Source organism: Tupaia chinensis, unplaced genomic scaffold (assembly GCF_000334495.1).
Source record: "Tupaia chinensis unplaced genomic scaffold, TupChi_1.0 Scaffold000627_1, whole genome shotgun sequence".
Classification (NCBI taxonomy): domain Eukaryota; kingdom Metazoa; phylum Chordata; class Mammalia; order Scandentia; family Tupaiidae; genus Tupaia; species Tupaia belangeri.
In genome coordinates, this window is record NW_006160147.1 from 3,220,337 (window position 1) to 3,240,980 (window position 20,644).

Consider the following 20,644-nt stretch of genomic DNA (forward strand, 5'->3'; position numbering starts at 1 on the left):
CTTTCCTTCACTCTTCCCATCCCACACTTTCCTTCCACTTTGTCTCTAGTGTCCATGACATTTTTTAATGCTTTTATGTTCCCTAGAATTTCAGTCTCTACTATAGAGTGCAGACAGTTGGTATATGTTAAGTGGAGACATACAATGTCTCTCTTTCATAGTCTGACTTACTTCACTCAGCAACAGATCTTCCATATTTGTTCACTTTCTATCAAATTCCAAGGCCTTATTGTTTTTGATGGCTGAATAGTATTCCATGGAGTATATGTGCTACTTTTTCAATCCATTCATCTGTTTGTGGACATTTGGGTCAGTTCCATGTCTTAGTAATCATGAATAATGCTGCAATAAATATTGTGCAAATGATTTTTTGACTGAGCATTCTCCTGTCCTTTGGGTAGATACCCAGGAGTGGAATTACTGGATCTTATGATAGTTCTATTTGAAGGTCTTTGAGGAGCCTTCATATTGTTCTCCATAGTGGCTGGACCAATTTACATTTCCACTAACAATGTACGAGTGTTCCCCTTTGGCCATATCCCCTCTAGTACTTATCATTATTTGTTTTTTTAATCTCTGTCATTCTGACTGGAGTTAGGTGGTATCTCATTGTGGTTTTGATCTGTATCTACCTTATGATGATGGATGTTGAGTATTTTTTATATTCTTTTTGGTTGTTCACATGTCTTCCTCAGAGAATGGTTTATTCCTAGGTATTTTATTTGTTTTGTGGCTTTTGTAAATGGGATTGCTCTCTTCAGTTCTGTCTCGGTATGTTGGTACATTAAAATGCTATAGATTTTTGTATGTTGACTTTGTATTCCGCTACTTTACTAAATTCATTTATCACTTCTAGGAGTTTTTACATGGATTCTTTTGGAATCTGCAAATGGGATCTGCAAATGGGAATAGTTTGGCTTCTTTTCCTATCTTAATTCCCTTTATTTTGCTCTGTTGTCTCATTGCATGGGCTAGGATTTCCAATACTATGTTGAAAAGGAGTGGAGAACGTGGGCAACCTTGTCTTGTTCCAGTTTTTAGTGGAAAGGCTTTCAGCTTTTTCCCATTCAGTATGATGTTTGCAATGAGTCTGTTGTATATGGCTTTTATTGTGCTGAGGAATGTTCCTTTTACCCCTATTTTGCTGAAAGTCTTGATCATGAAGAGATGTTGTATTTTATCAAATGCTTTTTCTGCATCTATAGATGATTTTCACCTTTCTTTGAGAATGTGATGTATTACATTTATTGTTTTGTGCATGTTGAACCATCATTGTATCCCTTGGATAAAGCTTGCCTGGTGTGCAATCTTCTTAATATGCTATTGGATTTGGTTTGCTAGTATCTTGCTGAAAATTTTTGCATCAGTATTTATCAGGGGTATTGGGCTGAGGTTTTCTTTTTTTATTATTATATCTTTGTTTTTTTCATAATTTATTATTATTATTATTATTTATACATTCAATTGTTATATATCATACATCATTTAGTTTGTAAAGAGACTTTACCCAGCATGATATACACCAAACAGCAGGTGAGTTGAGAATATTATACACAACATCACCAACAGACCACAAACCATATCTGTATCCCACAAATGTCTTACTTCTCTATTTTTCCCCAAATTTCCCTTCCTGCACTCTTCCCCTCTCCTACTCTCCTTCCACTTTGTCCTCAGTGTCCATAACAATTTTCAATGCTTTTATGTCCTTCAGTCTTTTAGTCTCTACCATAGAGTATAGACAGTTGGTATATGTTAAGTGGAGACATATAATGTCTCTGTTTCATAGCCTGACTTGCTTCACTCAGCAATAAATCTTCCATGTTTGTACACTTTCTATCAAATGTTGTGTTTTATGGTTGAATAGTATTCTATGGAGTATATGTGCCACACTTTTTCAATCCATTCATGTTTATGGACATTTGGGTTGGTTCCATGTCTCAGCAATCATGAATAATGCCATAATAAATATAGTTGTGAAAGCACTTTTCAAAAAAATATGGAACACTTCATGAATTTGCATGTCATCCTTGCACAGGGGCCATGCTAATCTTCTCTGTATCATTCCAATGTTAGTATATGTGCTGCTGAAGCAAGCACCTCTTGTCTGTTTTTATATCAAAGTAGAGGCTTCATAGAATGAGTTTGCAAGGATTCCTTCCTTTGAAATCTTTAGAAATAGTTTGAGGAGAATTAGAGTTAACTCTTCTTTAAAAATTTCGTTGAACTCAGAAGTGAAGCCTTCTGGACCTGGACTTTTCTTTGTTAATTTACTATTACTGAATCGATTTCATCGCTTGTTATTGATCTTTTTGGACTTTCTATTGGGTCATCTGAAAAGTCATGACGTTATTTTCGCATAGAAAAATACATGAAGACTTTTCTAACAACCTGATATTTCATCCTGATTCAGCCTAAGTAACTTGTACATGTCCAGGAGTTTGTCCATCTCATTCATGTTTTCTAGTTTGTTGGCATACAGTAGCTCATAGTTATCTCTTATATATTTTTTATTTCTTTGTTTATTCTCTCCAAAAAGCAGCTTTCATTTAGTTGATTTTTTGTATAGTTCTCTTTTTCTCTATTTCATTTATTTTAGCTCTAAATTTTACTATTCATCTTTTATTTATTTATTTTGTTGTTGTTGCTTTTCCAGTTCCTTAAGATACAATGCTGGGACCAGCAGTTGGCGTAATAGCTATGTCATTGAACTCCCATAGAGTTGACTATGGTTTGAGTCACGGACCCGGTGGCTTAAACTCATACTGGGTGCATATGTGTGCATGCCCAAGATCCTGAGAGGAGAATGGAGAAGGGATTGTGATGTGGCCATCCCCCTTAGGGGGTGATTTCTCGCTTTCTGTCTCTCTGTCTCTCTCTGTCCTTCTGGTGAGCACATGCACTCTATAGCAAAAACCTCTCAGAAAAACATTTTTTTTAAAAAAAGATGCAATGCTAAATTATTTATTTGCTACTTTTCTATTTTTTTCTTGTGAGCACTAATGGCTATGAATGGCTCTCTTATGACTGCTCTCACTGTGTCCCAAAGGTTATGAAGAGTGGTATGTTTATTATTGTTGGTTTCAATGAATCTTTTTACTTCAGTAGTTTGAAAATCATTCAGGAGTAGATTGTTTAGTTTCCATGTTTTTCTGTATCTTCAAGGGCTCTTTCTGTGACTCTCTTAAGAGTTTTATGATTTTAGTTCTTATATCTAGGTCATTGATCCATTTTCACTTAATTTTTAATATGATGTGGGCTCCAACTTTATCTTTTTGCAAGTGGAAATCCAATTGTCCCAGCACCATTTGTTGAAGAAATTTCCACCATTGAATGGACTTGGTACTCTTGTCAAAATTAACTGGCCATAGACATATGGGTTTATTTCTGGACTTTTAACTAAATTCCTTTGGTCTATATGTCTCTCTGTCCACCACTGCCACACTAATTTGATTATCATAGCTTTGTAGTAAGTTTTGAAGTCAGAAAATGTATATCTGACTTTGTTTTTTCTTCTCAGGACTGTTTTAGCTATCCAGAGTCTCTTCGGCAATCTCATCGGAATTTGAGTACAATCGTTCTTGAACATATCTTTCTATGGACTTAGGTACTGATTTCTTTGGGCAAATACCTACCAGAAGAACTGCTGGGCTATAGGATATTAGAATGTTAAGCTTTAGTATACACTATCAAACATTTTTCCAAAACAGTGTGCCAATTTACTCTTCTTTTTTAAAAAAATTTGCTATAGGGTGAGTGTACTTGCCAGTGAGTCACAGAAAGAGAGAGAGAGAGAAAGTAAGATAACACCTCTTCTCCTGGGAGGGGATGGCCATGCTGCAATCTCCTCTCCTCCATCCTCCTTTCAGGATATACACACACATGTACCTGTGTGTTTTCCAAGCTGCTGGGTCCAGGATTCAAAGAATGCAGTCAACTATGTGGGATCCAGCTATTTTAACCACCATCAAGTGGCCCTCCAATTTACTCTTGCACCAGCGTCGTATAAAAGTTCTAGTTGTACTACATCCTTGCAAGCTTTGAATATGTCAATCCTTTTGTAAAATTTTAGTCTTTCTAACAGATTGGCCCCAAATTATGAGTTAAATATTGTTTCCTTCTTCAAGTATAGTATACGCATCCTGTCTTTCTCCTGGCACCAGACCCGGGAGAGTTCTACTTGCTCTCTTGCCCATTTGTACCAGCTAGGGTCTGGCTCAGTTCTGGGGGCTTGAGATCTGGTTGGTAGGGAGGCAGAATATCTTTGTAGCTTTATAACACAAAAGCTCAGCTCACCCAAGAGAACCCTTAGACTTGGAGTATTTATATAGTGGGGACGGAGAGGATGATCAAGAGTCGCTAAAGGAAAATCGGTAATTGAACGCCTGTCTTGGCTGCAGGAGACGGATTTGAATTCCACTGTGGATGGGGCTTTTGGAGCTGTGCCAAGCCCTTGAGAGCGGTCAGCTGTTAGGTAACCAGCTTCATGAGATGGGGACACTGGCAGAGCTGTCCCATTTGACCTCGGCATTTGCTCCCAGAAGAGGCTTCATTAGACACAGACTGTGTCCAAAAGCATAAAAGGCTTTTCCCAGCCCCGCAGCACACCAGGGCGAGGGACTCTCAGGCCTGTGTCTCCTACTTGCCCTGCTCTAAAAGGACCAACCCATGGCAGAGAATGCTCTTCTCCATTTCCAACTTGCTGTTCAGCTAACCAAATCGGGTAGATCAGTAAATGTTTACTGCAGGCCTGGGTTCAGGGCTGGACTAGGCACTTGGAAGCTGTAGGGGACAGGATAACTCCATGATTATAATTTATTCATCCTCTGATAAGGTAGGGTTTGTCTGTATGCATTTCGCAATGAGGAAGAATAATTAGCAAGGGATATACATAACGTGGCCTGGAAGCCAAGGCAGAAGCATTCACACCCAGGTGAAGAGTGGGACTGGCTTCCTGGAGGAGGTGGCCTTGGCACTGGCCTTAGAGGGGAGTAGGATCTGTTAGGCAGAGATGAGGTAAGGGAATTCTAAGCAAAGAAGCAGGGAAAGCAGAGGTGTGGCAGAGCTGCTGGGGAATTGGAGAAAAGCAAGTGCAGTCAGCTCCTGGATGCTGACAAGGAGCCCCAGACGTGAGCCCTGGGGAGCTGGAGCCCATTCTGTGGGAGCCCTCACAGAGTGCATGTGCCGATCCATCCAATGCCATCACTGACCGGGAAGCATTCTTGTAACAGCTGGGAAACCATGGGACCTCCTTTCCCTCTCCAGCTTCTGCTTCTCCACACACACACACACACACAGAAACACAAAGATGCGATGTACGTAACAAGACAGACATGGGTATGTACACACAGGAACTAAACACATTGAAACTCACATCAGAACACATATCCATATATTGGAACTGATTGCATGCGCACATGTGCACACACACACACACACACAGAAACACAAAGATGCGATGTACGTAACAAGACAGACATGGGTATGTACACACAGGAACTAAACACATTGAAACTCACATCAGAACACATATCCATATATTGGAACTGATTGCATGCGCACATGTGCACACACACACACACACACAGAAACACAAAGATGCGATGTACGTAACAAGACAGACATGGGTATGTACACACAGGAACTAAACACATTGAAACTCACATCAGAACACATATCCATATATTGGAACTGATTGCATGCGCACATGTGCACACACACACACACACACAGAAACACAAAGATGCGATGTACGTAACAAGACAGACATGGGTATGTACACACAGGAACTAAACACATTGAAACTCACATCAGAACACATATCCATATATTGGAACTGATTGCATGCGCACATGTGCACACACACACACACACACAGAAACACAAAGATGCGATGTACGTAACAAGACAGACATGGGTATGTACACACAGGAACTAAACACATTGAAACTCACATCAGAACACATATCCATATATTGGAACTGATTGCATGCGCACATGTGCACACACACACACACACACACACACAAGCACAGAGACATAAGCCCAAGAACACACATTCAACAGTGCACACACATACTGAGACACCTGTAGACACACGGACAGGTACATACACTCACTGAGTTACACTAAGGCACACATACACACCGAGACAGACAGACACCCTGGGACAGACATACCATGTGCCGGCGAGCCAGGTAGCGCACATGTACATTGTGACTTACACGTACACTGGCCGAGATACTTTCACACACCCACGGCCGAGCAGAACGTGGGGTGTTCACACTCACTGGGATGTCCACAGGGAACTGAAACCCCTCCCCAGAGACACGCACTGAGGCCTTCACACTGACTCACAGTCACACGTCACACACCGCAACCACAGACAGACCCACACAGCAGTCACACCACAGCAGGCAGAGACAGCCCCGGCGGGCACAGAAGCAGGCGCTCTGCCCCAGCTCCTTGCGCTGTCCTCACAGGCTCGCTTCCCCACAGCTTGCTTCTGCCCGGGTCTCCCTTGGCTCAGCCTGGACAGCTGAGGGTAGTCGCATGTCACCTCCCTCTCAGCACTGGGATTTCTCTGACAGAGTCACCCAGCTCTGCTTAACTGCTGCAGACAAAATACTTCACGACTGCAGGTTTCCTGCAAGATCAAGTTCACTCTCAGGCTGGGAATGAGGACCATGTGTCTAGAGATCAGACTGGACCCTTTGCTGCCAGTGACAGTTAACAGATGTGGATGGGGACCTCTGGCTTGTCCAGCCCACCTTGTTCCCTTGGTCCCTGGAGGCAGCCCACGGCTACAAGGTCCACAGTCCCCAAGTCCTTGGATTGCTGCTCTAGTCTGGCATGGACGAGCGGGTGGGCCAGGCTGGGCACACCAGGATAACTAGGAGGGAGCTAGGCTGGCAGGGAGGGGTACCAGGGGTGGAGAGTGGCAGAGAGCTGACTTGGCCACCCTGCTTGGGGTGTGATGACACTCTCTCCCTGGCATACTTGCAGAGCAATGGCCTCCAGCACTGAGCCGACTCAGAGCAGACCCAGTACAGGAGGGGGTGGCCTGGGACAGCTGGAGGCCTGCTGGCCCGATGCTCTCAGAACCTTATCTCCTCTTTTCCTTGCCTAGGTGGGGAGATCGTCTCTCCATTCACCTTCTCTAGTCTGCTGATATGGGAGAGAGGCTCTTCTGCCTGGCCATGCGACCTGAGTCTTAGCGCTAGCACCTTCCACCGTGGCACTCCCCTCACCCCTGTCCCTCCTGTGTGCTTACAGATGCCATTGGTCCCATGTTCAGTGGAGGCCAGAGGAGTGGCTCAACAGTGGGCCTGTGACAAGGCCTGGCTGGGGCAAGATGTGAGGCTGAGGGAGCCAGGGCCAGGAGCTGGGCTGTGCATTTGAACTCAGTCTGCACCATCGGCACAATGCGATGGCAAAGGAGACAGCACAGGAGGCCAGCAGTGGTGTGGTGGTAAAGGCATCGAATCCCACATGGCTGACTACATGGTTTGAGTCCCAGACCCAAGTGGCTTGAAGAACACTCAAGGATGGGACTAACAAATGCCATAATGGTTACGTCGCTGGACTCCCACAAAGTCGACCACAGTTTGAGTCCCAGACCCGGTGGCTTAATATTCACACCGGGCATGTGTGCATGTGTACCCAGAATCCCGGAGGGAGAATGGAGAAGGGATTGTGGTGTGGCCGTCCACCCTGAGTGGATGAGAGTGACTTCTCTCTTTCTGTTTCTCTCTGTCTCTCCAGCGAGTGCACAAGTCCTACAGCAAAAATCTCTTAAAAAGACAAATGAAAGAAACATACCTGACATGTGTACAGTGTGCCCTAAATCTTGACATGAGGGGGAGAAGGGATTGCGGTGTGACCATTCCCTTGTGGTGAGCTTTCTCATCCTCCCTCCCACCTCTGTTTCTCTCCAGGGAGTACACATGCCCTCTAGGCAGTGTGAGATGAGCCTGTCCCAGAGGAAGGGCAGGATCTGGATCTGGTCCAGGACTGCCCACTGCCCTGTGTTGGGGTGTTACACCTGCTCTGAGCACCTCACACTGCAAGACTTTTTCTTGTTAATCAAAATAGTTGATGTTCTTTACAGAAAGTTGAGCAAATACATACAAAGGAAAAGTGCAAATTATTTCTAACTTCACTACTGAAAGATAGCCATTCTTACCCTACTTTTATCATCTGCCTTTTCACTTAGTCTTCCATGCGTTATAATCTCTTGTCATTTCATCACTCTGGTAGCTGTAGGACAGTAGTAAAAACACAAACTCTCTGAGCACATACCGTGATTGTTGGGCACCGCCATTTAGCGAAGCCCTGTGCTTAGAGATCGGTACTGTGACTACTCCACTTTTAGAGCTGAGGAGGCTGGGGCACAGAGGGACTGAGTAACTTGCCTCAGGTAATAAAGCCCGTAAAGGACCGAGCCATGTTTTGAACCCAGGTCATCTGGCTCCAAAATTCTCATATCTCTACTCTCTACTGCCTGGCAAATCCAGGCTGTGCCACAGGTAGTCATTTCCCCTACCAATGGCTGTTTAGGTTGGTTCTATTTTTTTTTTTTATATATATATAAGATAGATTTTTCCTATAGGGCGCATGCACTTGCTGGAGAGACAAAGAAAAACAGAGACAGAAAGCGAGAACTCATCCCCCAGGAGGGGACGGCCGTGCCACAGTCCCTTCTCCTTCCTCAAAACAGAGTTTTGGCCATGCACACACACACATGCCCAGTGTAAGTGTCAAGCCTCCAGGGCCAGGATTCAAACCATGGTCAACCATGTGTGAGTCCAGTGATGTAACCATTATACCATCTGCTGGTCCTAGGTTCTAATTGTTTTTAAATAGCACTGTAAATGATATTCTAATATGCATTCATGTGACTTAATTACTCAAATACTCTGATTATCCTTGATCATTTATGAAGGCACTTAAAAAAATTCATGAAAAAGTGGAATTAAAGTACTCGTGTATTTATTTATTTATTTGCCAGAGGGTGCATGCACTCGCCAGAGAGGTACAGAGAGGGAGAAAGAGGAGGGAGGGAGGAAGCACCCTCCATGGGGTGTGGTTGTGCCGCAGTCCCTTCTGTTCCGTTTCTCTGTCCTGTCAGGATTTTAGACATGTACACACATGTGCACCCAGTGTGTCTTTCAGCCACTGGGGCTGGGATTCGAACTGCGCAGTCAGCCATGTAGGATCCAGTTTCTTTAACCAGTAGGTCATGGAGCTGGCCAGTCCTAGTAATCATGGTACAAAAACATTTTGAAATTCATATATAGTTTTTTCATGATACACATTTTCCATGAAGTTCTTGAAGACCCCTTACATTTAAAATTAATTTCCAGAACTTCCTGGAACCCAAAGCAGGAGCATTTTTAAGATGTTTAAATGTATCACCAAACTTCTCTCCAGAGACTGTCTAGGTGAACTCCCACCAGCGGGACAAGGGAGCTGGGCCTTAGGCTCTAAGAGCAGCCCTAACCTACTGAGGTGTGTTTATTCAAGGGGGAACAGGACGGGGTGAGTGAGATAGTTTATCGGGACCAGTGAAGTGAGCGGGGAGGTTAGCCTGCAGGTTTGGAACATGGGGTGGGCCAGCACTCATGGCTGTAGTCAGACTTGTGTTGGGCTGTCAAGTGGGAGAGGGAGAGGTTTGTCCTCAGGCAGCAATGACAGAACCATTGCCCTGTGTAGGGCCAGCACACAGCCTTGGACAGCACCGGGTGGGTGTTGAATAAATGTCCCTCGACCGCTGCCATTCCTGGCTCGTGTTTGTGTAGGATGTGATCAGGGGAAGGCCAGTACTGCCCCTGCCATGCTGCTCCCCCACAAACATGACGTCTCCAAATTGTAACTGAGGGGGTCTGCTCCCCCACCACCCCCGCCTTGGAGAGCCTGGCCCAGCCTGGTACCTCTCTCCGTCTTTCCCCTCAGAGCTGAGGAGTACAGCCTGGCTTGTGTCATGGGCCACACAAAATTACTCAAATACTCTGATTATCCTTGATCATTTATGAAGGCACTTAAAAAAATTCATGAAAAAGTGGAATTAAAGTACTCGTGTATTTATTTATTTATTTGCCAGAGGGTGCATGCACTCGCCAGAGAGGTACAGAGAGGGAGAAAGAGGAGGGAGGGAGGAAGCACCCTCCATGGGGTGTGGTTGTGCCGCAGTCCCTTCTGTTCCGTTTCTCTGTCCTGTCAGGATTTTAGACATGTACACACATGTGCACCCAGTGTGTCTTTCAGCCACTGGGGCTGGGATTCGAACTGCGCAGTCAGCCATGTAGGATCCAGTTTCTTTAACCAGTAGGTCATGGAGCTGGCCAGTCCTAGTAATCATGGTACAAAAACATTTTGAAATTCATATATAGTTTTTTCATGATACACATTTTCCATGAAGTTCTTGAAGACCCCTTACATTTAAAATTAATTTCCAGAACTTCCTGGAACCCAAAGCAGGAGCATTTTTAAGATGTTTAAATGTATCACCAAACTTCTCTCCAGAGACTGTCTAGGTGAACTCCCACCAGCGGGACAAGGGAGCTGGGCCTTAGGCTCTAAGAGCAGCCCTAACCTACTGAGGTGTGTTTATTCAAGGGGGAACAGGACGGGGTGAGTGAGATAGTTTATCGGGACCAGTGAAGTGAGCGGGGAGGTTAGCCTGCAGGTTTGGAACATGGGGTGGGCCAGCACTCATGGCTGTAGTCAGACTTGTGTTGGGCTGTCAAGTGGGAGAGGGAGAGGTTTGTCCTCAGGCAGCAATGACAGAACCATTGCCCTGTGTAGGGCCAGCACACAGCCTTGGACAGCACCGGGTGGGTGTTGAATAAATGTCCCTCGACCGCTGCCATTCCTGGCTCGTGTTTGTGTAGGATGTGATCAGGGGAAGGCCAGTACTGCCCCTGCCATGCTGCTCCCCCACAAACATGACGTCTCCAAATTGTAACTGAGGGGGTCTGCTCCCCCACCACCCCCGCCTTGGAGAGCCTGGCCCAGCCTGGTACCTCTCTCCGTCTTTCCCCTCAGAGCTGAGGAGTACAGCCTGGCTTGTGTCATGGGCCACACAACTCCTCCATTATGCATGAGGGGGACCCAGCGGTGAGCGAGTGAGCAGCGGGCAGAGGGAGGGACGAGTGGTTATTAATAAACAAGTGTATTGTGTGGAGTCCCATTCACGGCACTCTCGGAGGACGCGGTGGGCTCGAGATAATAAAGGCCTGTTTATGCCACAGAGGGCCGGGAGGTGGCAAGCAGCTGAGAACCAGGAATGATTTTGATTCCACCCAGGGCAGGGCTGCTGTGGCTGCTCTGAGGCCAACAGCCAGGGGAAGACAGTCTAGTTGGATTTTGCTCAGGCCTAAATCTGTCCACTGGGATGGCCTGGGGCCTAAGAGATGCCTAGCTCTCCATCCCCACCTGTCCCCATGGACGGAGACTGAGAAGCTGCTGGATACATCAGACTGCAATTCCTTCAGGAGAGGTAGGACGGGGCCTCTGTCCCCACCCCAGCCCTCCTTCTGCTGCAGCCTCTGCAGGCTGTGATTGGCTGTGTTAGGAGGGGACACAGTCTCCTGACGATACCGGCATTGTGTTTGTGTACAAGGTCTGCTGGAAGCGTCCTAGCCCAGGGAGTGGACCACACTGGGCTTGGGCTCTGGAGTAGGAAGCAGACAGGCTCAGAGGGAGAGAGGCGATGACAATGCCTCACACCCTCAGTGAGATGGAACTTTGGGAGGAAGAAGTGAGAGACTCGGCTCCAAAGCTCTGGTAAGGGTGGAAGGGGACTTGGTCTGAGAGCTGAGGGCCGACCAGGGGGCAATGAGATGCAAAAGCGCATTTTGATAGAGGGAACATTTGAGCTGTGCATCTGAAGTCTGCGGCTGTTCCTCTTCCCTGTTCCTCTGCTCTAGTTCTCTCCCCAGCCCTGTGCGCTGGCCCCACCAGCCCAGACCAGCCCTCCTCCTCCAGCCCATCCCATCTGGGCCAGCCATGGTGTCTCTGGTTCTGGGGCCGGAAGCGCAGAAGCTGCTGGTTGGAAAGAAGTGAGAATTGTCTATTTGGCCGTCAGCTGGTTTCTAGGGGCAGCATGCAGGTTCTGGGTCAATGGAACCTTGGTTCTATGTCACTTGTTGCCAGAGGTTGCACAGGCCTGAGTCCCCTGTTCTGTCATGATCCAGTGATACTCGCTTTGGCCTTAGAAGTGGCTGGGCCCAGAGTGCGCACTCCCCCTGCCCCGAGTTAGCAAACAGCTCTGCCTAGCGAGACGGAGCTGGTGTGGTTGGGAGTTGGAAGGGAAAAGGAGAGCGGTGAAAGGGACAGGCTGTCCTGTTCTCTCTGTGGCCACAAGGCTCCCTGAGGCGGGGGTTTGGACCCAGTGACTTTAGCATGTTTATCTGGGTTGAAGATTCAGTGACCCTCTGACCCTCTTTAACCCTGGAGGGTTTGAGGCTGCAGTGGGGCCAGGATGGACTGATCTCAGGCTTTCGGAAGAACATCACATCCCTGGCCCAAACAGAAGGGTCACCCTCCCTGTAGGCAGTGAAACCTCCCAGAGGGCAGAGTCAGGACAAGGGATTGGGGGATGCTGTGTGGGGGTGGGGAGGGGGTCCCTCAGCTGCGGACACAAAACAGGCAGTCCAGGGTTCCCTGACACTGTTCCCTGGCCTCTGTGCCATGGGGGTGAGGAGTCGCTGCAGAGCTTCACGGCTCCCCCCAAGGCTCCTCGCTTCTGCAGACACTGTGGACACTCGCCTCCACAGTCCCAAGAAGCAGTAGCTATTTTTAGAGGCAACTGCCTGCTTCTGGGAGTGCTGTTTCTGTGACTTACATGCTGGGCTCTGGGTGTACAGAAGTTGGCGGAGGGGCCAGCAGGTGGTGTGGTGGTTAAGGGTGCTGGGTTCCCACATGGCCCTGTGGTTCGAGTCCTGGACCTGGTGACTGGCTTGCTTTCCCTTTCTCTCTGTCTGTATGTCTGTCTCTCTCTTGTTAAATTAAAAAATAATAATAACAAATGGAATTAAATAAATAAATGCTTCTTTAAAAAAAAATAAAAAGAAGTTGGCAGAACAGCTGGGGTGGGCAGCGCCGGGCGGTGGGTGGGAATCGCGCCCTGGTGCGCGGTCAGCCCACTTGCAGTCAGCAGAGCTGGGCACCTGACCTGGAGGAATGACCCAGTACCCTCCACCAAGCTTTTCAGGGCATCCTGCTGTCTGCATCACACCATCATCAGCTGCCGTGAGAGGTTCCTGGAGGCCCCGGAACGGTGACAAGGGCCTCGCTCACAGAGGTGAGCAGACGGAGTCACCCTTGGCACCCACCTCTCTGAGGCCGATGTGCTCACAGTGCACTGGGAGGGACTTCCCAGATGACTTTCTCAGCGATGGCAACACCATCAAGAACCACGACAACGGTGACTGTCCCCTGAGCACTTGCTCCACGAGGGGCACTACTTGAGCACGGGATGTCTGTCCTTGCCTGTAACCCCCAACAGCCAAGGAAACAGACTAGAGAAGTCAACTCCATCTCTGTGTCCCACTGCCGGGGCTGAGCCGCGCATCCGCCCAGACCTGAGAATCCGTGCTTGCAGAGCCCTTATGCTGTGTGACCTCTGAGCAGAGGCAACCAAGAGGATTATTTTGGTGGCCATAGGTCCGAGGTCAGATGGAAGGAGAGACTTTGTGACAGTGAGAGGGGACCGTGTGGAACGAGCTTCCCTAGAGACCTTGGAAAAGCATCTTGCGTTTCAGGAAGGGGCTGCCCTGCAGTCTGCGATCTGGACTGATGACTGCTCCAGGGGTTTTCTGCCTTGGGATCTTGACAGCTCCATTTCCTGGAGCTCGGACCAGCCGCGGGCTGGTCTCAGAAGATACTGGACTATACGGCAATAAGCAGAGAGCACAAATAGCCCACAGCCTCCGGGCACGCCAAGGGCCGGGCTGGAACTTGGGATCCTGAGAAAGGCCAGGGAGCTGGAGAATGAGAAACTATCCCCGGGGAGCTTTGGGGCAGCCTGTGGTCTAATGGACAAGTCGTTTCCGCCTATGGACCTGATGGGCCCGTGATCCCAGAAGCCAGGGCCTCCATTCCTGCGCCTCCCCGCACAGAGCTCAGGAAGAGTCAGACAGGGCCCAGGATGCTTTGTTCTCTGCGTAATCCTGTGTGGTGGGGACAGCTGCTGGAGCCTCTCCAAGCTGAGGCAGTGCAGAGAGCAAAGAGCCCTTCGGGGTGAGGACACAGGTTCTTTAGCCACCAACTGGGTTCCTTCCACTTTGCCACCCTGATCTATACCAAAGCAGAAAGCTCAGAGAGGAATGTGCATGGGGTGAGGTGGGGTTCCCTTCTTTGGGGGAGCTATAGGGAGGGGTGGGGACAGCCAGCAACCTGAAAGTAGGAAGGTGGAGTGGTCAGACAGGTGGTCAGACTGCCTGGGTTCCAGTGTCCATTCTACCCCTGGCGGGGTGACCTCCCCGTTTCCTCCTCTGTCAAATGTGTCATTAATGACACCTGCCTCTTGGATTTTACAGAGACAAACAAACTCATCCATGCGATCGTTAGTACAGGAGGGAGCAGGAGGAGGCTCCCCTCGTCCAGGCCCGTGCAGGTGTCTCGTTCTCTCCTCATGCAACCATGCGGTTGAGGTGTCCTCACTGTGGACTGTGGCACTGTCCCTGCTGCTCTGCTGGGCTTGGGTCACAAAGCCCCACAGCCTCCTCGTTGCTTCCAGCCACCAGCTCTGTAGTCGAAGGGGCCAGTGCTAGGCCGTGCACCTGAGCTCCTGCACTGCCCCTGCGCTGCCTTTGGCTCCCCTTTGGGCTCTGGGGGTGCGTCCTCATCCAGTTTCTGCCAGGTTTCTGCCCCCTGGGTCTTACGCACAGCTCGGCAGTGCCCACCTGCTTAGGGGTCTGTGAACAGAGCCAGGGCTTTCTTCCACCTCTCTCTGCTCTGCAGTGGGCTCTCAGGACCCTGCCCCAGTTCCTGTGCTTCCAGCCCCCTGGCAGGCTCCACCTCCTGCTCACCTCTCTGCCCTCAGACTCGGGGTCCTGAGTGCTCTGCTCACTTCCTTCCCTCCTCTGCCAGCATCCTTCTCCCCTGCCGCCTCTGCCCTGGCAGGTCTGAGGTCAGGACCTTCTGTCTCAATTTCTACTTCTCAGTGATTCAGGATCACTTCCTACCTAAAGTCAGCTTCCCTCAATGTTTAAAAATACTGAAACTGACATTGGCATTTTGACAGCATATCCCTTAAAGGAAAGCCCACAATGGAGTCCGCCCCATGACTACAAGGGGCCTGGGTGAAGCAGGTGGCAGAGTACCCCTGCCTGCCCCTAGTCACTGCTCCTTCTTTTGATCTATGTCCTCTTACATCCCTTCAATGACCTGATAAGGCAGATACAAACCCCGATTCTGTGAAGGGAGAACAGAGGCTAAGCAACTCGCCTGAGGTTACGCAATGAGTAAGTGGGAGAGTCAGGATTTGAGCAGAGTCTGTTGTTTTCCCTAAAAATCTTTCAGCCTCTAGAAGATGGGCTGGAGAGGGAAGTCAGGATACATAGGAATCTCAAGCTGCCTGTCCGGGACTTGAATCGCAGTGGACCATGTGGGAGTTCAGCCCCAACCACAATCTGAATTTGGGCACTCTGGATCTGGATTCCTGACACTGAGCAAATCCAAGGCTGTTCATGCTCCTTCTTCCTACCCCCTTTCCCTCCCCCCCCCCAACTTGGCTATGGGCTTTCTCTCATAAAGAAGGGAAGAGAGGGCCCCAGCCTCCCAGCCATCTCAGTCAAGCCCCAGGGTAGACCCGAGTGTGGGGAAAGTTGCTAAAGCTGACAACTCCCAGAGATCACAATCAAGCCTGAGTCCAGACTGACCTTAATTTGCTGGTGGAAGGGGAAAGAGAGAGAGCAGAGAGCTTGGAGGTGTCTGAGGAACGCGGCATTGGAAAGCTGAAGTGCAGCTTGTGCCTCAAACCAGGCCGTGCGGGAGCGGTCTGCAAAATCGCAGGTTGTCGGGGAAGCCCGAGGGCTGGAGACTTGTGCAGCGCAGCGCACAGGCGTGATGGCTCTGGGCTGTCTCAGAGCCCCCCACTCCTCTGCCCCTTGGCTCCCCTGCTGTGGGTTCTTTGTCGGGGAGACAGGGTAATGGGTTGAGCACTTACCAGGAGCCAATGGAAGGGCCCAGCCACCCTGCTCCCCCCTCCACAAACTCCTAACCAAGACAGGATGTTATTAACTAGTTTTCGAGGGAACATTTGAAACTCTAACTCGCATCAGCCTGAGGAGAGGTCTGCTGGGTCTTTGTTTGCCTGACTCTGAAATTTGGGGGAAGGTGGGGAGAGTGGAGGGAGGAGGGGCCCGAGCCTGTTAGACTCAGCGCAGAACTGCCTGGTAATACAGGGTGTGTTGGCGCCCAACTCGGAGCTTTGCGATCTGCCTCCCAGATTACACCATTAGAGCGTGCAACTCTGCTGCCCCATTTCTTAGGGGGTTATTTTTTTGCTTGCTTTATTTTTTTTTCTTAACTTCTAAAATCTGCTATACTAAGGTATGACTTACATTCAATAAAATGTACTCATTTGAAGGTGCGGTCAGATGAGTTTTGACAGAAGTGTATACCCATGGAACCACCACTCCGGTCACGTTAGAGTGTATCTCCATCAGCCCTAAAATTCTAGGCAGTCCTCCCACAGCCGCTGCCCCAGGCCACCACTGAACGGCTTTCTGTCACTATGCATCGGTTTCTCGTGTTCTAGATATGCATGGAAATGGAATCATACGGTACACAGCGTGGTCTCTTCACGTCACTTCTAGGGTCCCGGAAGCCTCAGGGGAGAATACGTGATTTGAGGCACACACGTAGTGCACCCTTCAGCCTGCCCCAGGCCCTTATCTGTGAACACGCTCCATGCCTGGAGTCTGCAGCATGAGAACGGCCACTCTCCCCGCTGCTACAGCTATGGGCCTGGGGGGCCCTGCAGGGAGAGGACGCAGTGCTCAGGAGCCACTGCAGTTTTCCTTGTGGGCCCTTCTTTATGGGCATATATATATATATATTTTTTTTTTTTTAAGAGGTTTTCGCTATAGGGCGCGTGCGCTCGCCAGACAGACAGAGAGAGACATAGAGACAGAAAGCGAGAAATCACCCCCCAGGGGGGATGGTCACGCCGCAATCCCTTCTCCTCCATTCTCCTCTCGGGATCTTGGGCACACACACACATGTGCCTGGCATGAGTTTTAAGCCACTGGGTCTGGGATGCGAACCATGGTCGACTACGTGGGAGTCCAGCGACATAGCCATTACGCTAACTGCTGGTTCCCTCTATGGGCATATTTTAAGGGTGTTTTCAACAGTTGGGAAAAAGGAATATAAACTGAATTCAAGATGTTACTGTTATGATGTTTTTTTCCCTTTTCTTTATTTTGTTGTTATTTCATTGTGGCAAAATATACACAACATATGCTGTACCATTTTAAGTAAAATATTGCCAGAGGGCACAGGCACTCAGAGAACGGTTGAGAAAGAGGGGAAGTGAGAAAGCCCCACCCTCCTCATGGGAAGTGGCCACACCACAGTCCCTTCTCTTCCATCCCTTCCTCCTCTTGGGATTGTGGATATACATGCACATACACCTGGTGTGCCTCTCAAGCCACCAGGCCTAGGACTTGAACCATGCAGTCAGCCATGTGGGATCGGACCTTGACCACCACGCCACCATGTGGCTCTGCTGTACCTTTTGTTTTTTCATTTTTAGGTTTCTACTATAGGGGTGTGTACTCACCAAAGAGAGAGAAAGAGAGAGAGAGTAAAAAGGACAGTGAGAAATCACCCTCCCACCCCCAAGGGGGAGCCATGCTGCAATCCCTTCTCCTCTATTCTCCTCCTAGGATTTTGGGCATGCATACATACATACACACACCCTGTGTGATCTTCAAGTTGTGGGGTCTGGGACTCTAACAGTGATCAGCCATGTGGCAGTCCAGCAATTTAACCACCACACCACCTGCTAGGCCCGTGCTGTACCATTTTAACCTTAAAAAAAAAAAAAAAACAAAGAAAGTTTATTTCTTCTATGAGCTGAGGGCAGAGAGACAGCAATCCCAGCAAGGTCTTGCTGCTGCGACCTCCCCATCTCAGCCAGTTCTGGGTCATGGACCTGCGTGTGCTCCGTGTGCGCAGGGAGGTGTCCAGATGTGAACCCGGAACCTTCTCATGTGGCGTGGCCTCCAGAGCATTGTGTTTTACTGCTGTGCTGTGCTCTGGTCCCTTAGTTGTCTTTAAGAGCACAGTTCGGTGGCACTCGGCACATTTATGTTTTAAGCCACCGGGTCCGGGTCTGGAACCATGGTCGACTACAGGGAGTCCAGTGACATAGCCATTGCGCTAACTGCTGGTCCCTCGGCACATTTATGTTATACGGCACCACTGGCCGTCTCCAGAACAACTGTCATCCTCGCCGGCTGCAGCGGCGCCCACTGAACACTAACCCTCATCTCTCCTCCTTCCCGCCCTGGTGACTGCCGTTCCACTTTCTGTCTTCATGAATTTAACTGTTCGAGAAACCGCGTGTAAGTGGAGTCATGATATTTGTCCTTTTGTGCCTGGCTTGATTCACTTAGCATAATGTTGTCAAGGTTCATTGTCTTGCAGCAAGTGTCAGAATGTCCTTCCTTTTTAAGGCTGAATCATATTCCATCGTATGCACACCCCACATTTCATTAATCTGCACATCTGTTGATGGACATGTGGGTTTCCACCTCTTGGCTATTGTGGATAATTCCGCTGTCAGGAGCTCTGGCGTACAAGTATCTGTTCCGGTAGTTGTGGTCTTTGAATGCTAGCATCCCCTCCTAGCAACTCCTCCTGCTTAAGCTCCCTGTCGCCGAGGCCCCAGGGTGGCATGCCTGTCTGCCCCTCGTCTGCTGCCTTGTCTCCTCTTAGTGCCTGTGGCGAATGATGTGGTTCAGACACTTTGGTCTTTGATGAGTACTGTGGACTCAGGTTTCCCAGGCAACAGAGTTCCAGCTCCTTTCACAGAAGCTTCCTTTTCAGTGTGTCTTAGTTACTCATGGCCACCAGCTGACTTCTGGAGTTTGAGAGTACCGCAGAATGGCATTGTTTCATCAAGGAAAGAAAAGAAACTCAATTTTATCGAGCACGTCCTATGTGCTAGTTGCAGGTGCTATCACAGTACTTCAAGCTTCACCTTTTATATGACAGCCTTCTACGGGAGGGTCAACACCTGTGTTTTAAGGGGAAAGAAACAGAGGTGTTTCGGAGAGGTTAAGTTACTAGCCCAACCTCACAGAGGCCAATACTTTCTATGTTACCTAAGTAACTCCCTGCTCCTGCAAAGGTAAACGCCGCAGAGAAATTTCCTGGGCCTTTCTCCTTTACAATGGAAATGTGGGTCTGGACTTCCCCTTATGATTTGAGAAGAAAAAGCCTTTGGGCTTCCTTGCCCTAGTTCTGATAGAATATAGAATTATAATGAAGGTTTGTTTGTTTCTCTTTCATTTATTTTTTCTTAAGGTTTTTGTCATGGGACTCATGCACTTGCCAGACAGAGACAGAGTGAAGGAGAGTGAGAAATCACCCCCCTAGGGATGATGGCCATGCCACTATCCCTTCTCCTCCATTCTCCTCTCAGGATTTTGGGTACGCAAATGTGCCTGGCATGATTTTCAAGCCACTGGGTTCGGGACTCAAACCCTGGTCGGCCATGTGGGAGTACAACACCCGATCCAGCACACCACCTGCTGGCCCCTTGCTTTGTTTTTCGAAATACATGAAAGTACTTTCACGGATAGTATCACGAATCCCCATGCACCCATCCTCCGGCTTTGACGTGATCAACACGGCAATCTCGTTTCATCCGTCACAGTGTTCTCTTTGATCTGTGGAGTCCTCCTAATTCACGGAGCAGCAGTTGGTGTTTTCTGGAAGAGGGAAGGGGAATGGCAGATCTGGACGACATGGAGCTAAATCTTGCCCAGCTGGACGTGTGTTCATTGCCACGAGTTGGAATCCCTCTGCTGGTTCATTACTTGTCTGGTACTGAACACGGTCCAGGAGGCAGGGGGAGAGGAATACATCTTTCGAGCGATCCGGCCAGACCTGGTGGGGTGGTACGCAGTGAAGCTTCCTTTTCTTAGAGCATTTTCTCCCTACCATTTGACTTTATCGGAGAACTTTCTCTGTGGAAAGAGAAAGGTTATGTGAGGACACCTTCCCCTTAGGGGAACAGCGCTGAGCCAAGCTAGTCCTAGCACAGAAGCTGGGACAAACCAGTGCCAAATAAGCCAGCGGCCTCTTCAATTTGATTTAACAAACTTTTTTGTTTTCATTTTATGAAATTTAAAATAGCTACAGTGTACCAGGCAGTTAGTGCTGAGAATACAGCTGTACCAAACTGGTAATTGCACTTAAAAAGTTCGTGGTTGGGACCAGCAGTTAGCGTAATGGCTATGTCGCTGGACTCCTATGTAGTCGACCACGGTTCGAGTCCCGGACCCGGTGGCTTAAACTCATGCTGGGCACGTGTGCATGCATGCCCAAGATCCTGAGAGGAGAATGGAGGAGAGGGGATTATGGTGTGGCCATCCCCCCGGGGGGTGATTTCTCTCTTTCT

The 20,644-nt window shown here is 48.7% G+C and overlaps 1 protein-coding gene and 1 non-coding gene across 17 annotated transcripts in view; one reads left to right on the forward strand and one right to left on the reverse strand.

Moving 5' to 3' along the window:
- Positions 1 to 20,644, forward strand: part of NFASC (neurofascin) — a 237,611-nt gene that overhangs the window by 53,926 nt on the left and 163,041 nt on the right. The window contains exon 1 of one of the 16 annotated variants that reach the window (XM_027776047.1): positions 11,443 to 11,500. The exons of the other annotated variants lie outside the window; for them this stretch is intronic. The gene's annotated coding sequence lies outside the window, so the exon portion shown is untranslated. Of the gene's footprint in view, positions 1 to 11,442; positions 11,501 to 20,644 lie in introns of those variants that run through there. 16 annotated transcript variants of the gene reach the window in all.
- On the reverse strand, positions 1,994 to 2,100 carry LOC114009816 (U6 spliceosomal RNA). The gene has a single exon (XR_003551212.1). It is a non-coding gene; the product is annotated as a U6 spliceosomal RNA (small nuclear RNA).